This window comes from Ochlerotatus camptorhynchus, unplaced genomic scaffold (assembly GCF_037179485.1).
Source record: "Ochlerotatus camptorhynchus isolate MF236.1 unplaced genomic scaffold, CSIRO-AGI_Acam_v1.1 ptg000626l, whole genome shotgun sequence".
Classification (NCBI taxonomy): Eukaryota; Metazoa; Arthropoda; class Insecta; order Diptera; family Culicidae; genus Ochlerotatus; species Ochlerotatus camptorhynchus.
The window spans coordinates 822,236-828,159 of NW_027041105.1; positions in this window are offsets into that span (position 1 = coordinate 822,236).

Consider the following 5,924-nt stretch of genomic DNA (forward strand, 5'->3'; position numbering starts at 1 on the left):
CGTCTCCTAGCGGCGGCTCTCTGGATAGACCATTCTCAATGCTGGATTTCTCTATGGCTCTTCTTTCATCGAACAACTCCTCACCGGGAAGCGATATGATTAAATTCAATCTTCTGAAAAATCTCCCAGATATCGCTAAAAGACGCTTGCTAGATTTATTCAATTCCTTGCTAGAAAACAACATTGTACCGCCTGAATGGAGACAGGTCAAAGTAATAGCCATTAAAAAACCTGGCAAATCAGCGTCTGACCATAACTCATACCGTCCGATTGCTATGCTTTCGTGCATTAGGAAATTGTTGGAGAAAATGATCCTTCGGAGACTCGATCACTGGGTCGAATCAAATAACTTGCTATCAAATACACAGTTTGGGTTCCGCAAGAGCAAAGGAACAAACGATTGTCTAGCGCTGCTTTCCACAGATATTCAACTGGCCTTTGCACACAAGGAGCAATTGGCTTCAGTATTCTTGGACATTAAGGGGGCTTTTGATTCAGTTTCCATTGAAATTCTGTCAGACAATCTGCACAGATGTGGACTTTCTGGAATTTTAAATAATTTCTTGTACAATTTGTTGTCAGAAAAGCAAATGAACTTTTCTCTTGGAAAACTGACAACTTCCAGAATTAGTTACATGGGCCTGCCCCAAGGCTCATGTCTCAGCCCTCTTCTTTATAACTTTTATGTCAAAGATATCGACAACTGTTTGGCAGAACAATGCACGCTAAGACAACTTGCAGATGACGGTGTGGTTTCCGTAAGAGGTCCACATGCCGTGGACTTGCAAGGACCATTGCAAAATTCCTTAGATAACTTGTCTTCTTGGGCTAGGAATCTAGGGATCGAATTCTCGCCGCAGAAAACTGAACTGGTAGTGTTTACTCGAAAGCGGTACCCAGCCCAAATGCAGCTTAATCTTTTGGGCAGAAACATTACCCAATCATTGTCTTTCAAGTACCTTGGGGTCTGGTTTGATTCAAAGTGCACTTGGAATACCCATATTACGTATTTGAAGCAAAAATGTCAGCAGAGGATCAACTTTCTCCGTTCAATTTGCGGCACATGGTGGGGTGCTCATCCGGGAGACCTAATAACGCTTTATAAAACAACTATTCTCTCTGTTCTAGAGTACGGCTCTTTCTGCTTTCTCTCGGCAAGAAAAAGTCACCTAATAAAATTGGAACGAATTCAATATCGTTGTCTGCGTATTGCCCTTGGCTGTATGCACTCAACGCATAACATGAGTCTCGAGGTTCTGGCAGGAGTAACACCCCTCCAGAACCGTTTCTGGGAGCTCTCTCTCAGAATACTAATCAAATGCGGAGTGACGAACACACTTATAATTGCTAATTTTGAAGAAATTCTTGGGCTGAACACACAATCTCGATTTATGAGAATCTAAAACCACTACATATCATCAGATATGTGTCTTCCTTGTTATACTCCAGACCGTGTTCACTTCACCAATCGCAGTTCCTCAATTGAATATGATCTGACCATGAAACAAGCAACTCATGGGATTCCCGATCAACTTCGACCTATTATTATCCCACGTATTTTTACTGAAAAGTACCAACAAGTCAATTGCATGAAAAGATATTTTACAGACGGGTCCCGTCTCAATGGATCCACTGGCTTCGGTGTCTTCAATTAAAACTCTAGCGCCTTCCGCAAACTTCAGGAACCTTGTTCCGTTTTTGTTGCTGAGCTGGCAGCAATCAACTTCGCATTGGGGATGATTTCCAACATGCCCGCAGACCATTACTTCATCTTCACGGATAGTCTCAGTTCGATTGAGGCTATTCGGTCGATGAAACAAGGTAGGCACTCATCTTATTTCCTTTCAAAGGTAAGGGAGCAGATGTGTGTGCTGGTCGAAAGATCATATATGATTACCTTTGTATGGGTCCCCTCACATTGCTCAATCCCAGGCAATGAGAAGGCGGACTCTCTCGCAAAGGTGGGCGCGCAGGAAGGCGAATTGTATGACAGGCAAATTTCACACGATGAATTTTACCATTTAGTGCGTCAGAGTACCTTTTCGAGTTGGCAAACCGATTGGGACACTGGAAATCTTGGACGGTGGTTACATTCAATTATTCCTAATGTTTCTTCGAGAGCGTGGTTTAAAGGCTTGGGCTTAAGTCGTGACTTCATTCGCATGATGAGTAGACTTATGTCCAACCACTACTCGCTAGATGCTCATCTCAATAGAATAAACCTCGTGGACAGCAACATCTGTCGGTGTGGAAACGGTTACGATGACATCGAACACGCAGTTTGGCAATGTACGGATAATGACGCCGCCAGAGAGCGACTTTTGAATACCCTCGAGGCCCAAGGAAGACAACCCTATGTTCCTATCAGAGACGTGTTGGCAACCCGTGATCTCTGCTATATGCAGTCCGTTTATGTTTTTCTTCAAATGTCTAGTATAAGAATTTAATTCCTTTTGTCTTTTGTCTCTCTTTATTAGTTTTTGTTTGTCTTGTCCCCCCGTCTCGATGAGTCTCATCGTCGCCCACTGGTCACCCACCATAGCCGGTCGAACTCCGGACGAAGCTAGAACAGCACTACCGTTCATACTGGCGACAACGCTCTGATGAGACAACGAAACCCTACCCCAAGCTCCTCCCCTGATCCTATCCTTCAAAAATGTACCCTTCTAACCTCGAGTAAGCCGCGAGTAATCGGCCCAACTCCTACTAGACATAGAATTAAGTGAATTTTGTTACACACAGTGAACAATGAATTATCGGCTCCGTAAAGCTAACGCGATTGAGCCTCCCAAATAAACGAACTAGATAAAAAAAAAAAAAATTAGTCACTTAATAAAAAAATATTTTTTTGCAATACGTATTCGGAGAAACTGTAAAATTAGAAGCTGTTTAAAACATCAAGGTTCATATTTTTAGTTTTCTTTTATACATATTCAACAGTTCAATCAATGAAAATGCAAATTTTTGTTGTGTTTGCGATATTAAATACAAATATGGGTCATTCCAGCTCAAGTGTGTGCAGAGTTGTGGTCAATGTCACCGATTTCAACCAAACTTTGCCCAGATGCTTTTTTCGACATTCTAAGAAAACGCCTTTTTGGATTTTGCTCTAAAGTACTCGGAACCCTCTAGGCTACAACCATGGGTTTTTGAGATCTTTGAAAATTATATTTTTGAATAAGGATTACTCCACAGCCAAACAAGTAATTTGTGTCCTTGACCCACCAATTTGAAGGTTTTTTTTTTCATGTGGAATTCAGTACATGTACACACATTTGATTCGTGGTATTTAAACTACAGTATAGGAGCAGGTTATCGGAAAGAATCCAAATTATCAAAAAATGGCTTCAAATTAGTTGATCAAGATCAAACATAGCTTGTTTGGCTGCGGAGTTATGTCAATTCAAAGGTATGATGAAATGATTTTTCGACTGAAATACTGAAAAAAAAACCTGTACTCACTCATTTAATAATATTTGAATGAGTGAGTACCTGTTTTTTCAGTAGGGTAAATTATGGCTTCGGCACCCATTGACTGTTTTCGGCAACCGAAATTGAAAAGTTAATTTCACTGTATTTTCCCATCAAAACTTTTCGCTGAATGTATTAAGCCGATTCCTTACCTTTTCAGCTTCAATCTTATTACATTTTTACGACTGTGCAATCCTGTTATGCCATATTTTTCTTTAAGTGAAATAAACACATCATAAAATACGGCTGATTTCGAGTTGCCGATAATAGAACAGCTGGTTAACACGCAGTTCAAATGGAAAGGGGGCCGAAGCAAAAGAGACTGCTGACAATAGTCACACTCACCTGAGAATTTTGGAGCGTTGTAAAAACATGTTCAACCCGTTTTGATCAATTCTGTCGATTGGAATTGGTAGAACAGCAAGCAGCAGATAAATGTCAACAAACAAACCTGTCATGTATGTGACGCTGAGAAATCGCTAACAGAAATTCGTACGCTGCTTAGATTGACGAGAATACGTAAATTCCCCTATTTTAATCAAAAAATCATTTCATCATACTTTGAATTGACATTACTCCGCAGCCAAACAAGTTATGTTTGATCTTGATCAACCAATTTGAAGAGTTTCTAATGTTAAATTTAATAAATATACACATATTTTATTTTTGTTATTGTAACAACAGTATAGGAGCAGAATACCGGAAGGTATCCAAATTATCAAACAATCGCTATTTTTCATACCGCTCGGCTTTTGTTGTTTTCAAGATATTGACTTGATTTTGCCAGTTATTAGAAAAACCATTCACTGGATGTGTCCCAAAAATGAAATGATTTGGAAATATGGGTCAAGATATATAATAAAATAAGTGACAACAAGAATATAAATGTTGCTTGATATTTTCAAAGTGCATTTATTTTCAAAATACTCAGAAAAAAACAGAAATAGGACAAAATTGCATAAGTCTCATACATTTCTGTGCAATCTCTATAAATAGTTTTTGCTTTTTTCGATTTTCTACCACTACGTAAACATTATAGCGAATACAATACCTGTGTTTTAATATACGTTGGTTGATGAGTCGATTATTTCAGCGCTCCCAACGTTGAAAAAAAAAACTCTCATTGTTCCACCAAGCGAGCGTACGTATCTGTCCGCATTATATCGTGGTGTAACTAAAATTAAAAGTGCCTGCTAAAGTGAATGATTGTATTGATTGAAAAAGTGACTCTGAATATTATGCAAACAACTGATCTTCCCCTGTGTGGTAGGTACTCAAGAGAATATTCTCTTTGATAATAATCCACAGCGAATACTTTTGCATTGATAAAATTCATTAAAATCCTTTTTCTTGAAACATAACTGTGTTTTTATTTTAATATCAAACGCTTATTATACTTTTAAAATATGTGTTTTTCGAGTTTTTACTTCAAAAGCACCAAGATGTGTTCGATTGGCAAGTAAATAAACTAAAATGTTCGAAAGACAGACAGACAGTGACTTTTGATTAACCTGCGCTCTGGGGTAAAAAAACGTACAGACTATATGCTCCGCTCATGATTCTAAATTTCTGAAATGCTACGAAAAAGGTAAAAAAATATGCTGTGATATGCTAGGTAATTGAATTAAGTTTCCTAATAATTTAAACTCATACGATTATTTGCCCTTAAAGTAGTCACAGAACTGTACGTCGCCTAAATGTATGGACGATAAATACAAAATATCACGACAACTACCATCTTTTTCAGTCCGCATCGTGCTCTCTTGCCGTGCGGATCTATTTGCTTTTTGCTGAAGGAAGTGTTACTACTACCTAAAGCTACAACAAATTTAAACAGCACTTTTCAGTGCTCAACCTGTAAAATTTCTACCTTTTTCAACTCCTCTTATTCCTCTTCGATCCTTGTTTGGACCCTACCCGAGGTAATCCTTCTTGGATATCGATTTGGAAAATTCCTCTTCGATCCTTCAGATTCTTATAGTAATCTGCTTGGAAGTCGATTTGGATAAAAATTTACTGCCGCCATGGCGCCTAAACGCAAAAGAAAGGGGCAAACTCTTGACCCCCCTTCTGAAGAAATTAATTTGAGTAATCAATTTGATTTGCTCACGGATGATGAGAATGATCCATCATCCAAGAAAAATTCTAGTAAACTTTCCCGGCTTAATGCCAAGAAGGAAAAGATTCCCCCTATTGTGATAACCACTACCGATTTCCATGCTCTTCGCATGGAACTATTGAATTTCGTGAAAGTTAAGTTTTCACTACAAATTGGACGTCGGGGTGAATGCCGTGTATTGGCTGAAACCTTGGACGGATTTAAATGTCTTCTCAAGTATCTTACTGAGAAGAAGCACAAGTTTTTTACTTACGACACCAAAACTGAACGTGTGTTCAAGGTTGTCATGAAAGGACTGCCCAGTGGTGAATCCCTGGATCAGATCAAAGATGAA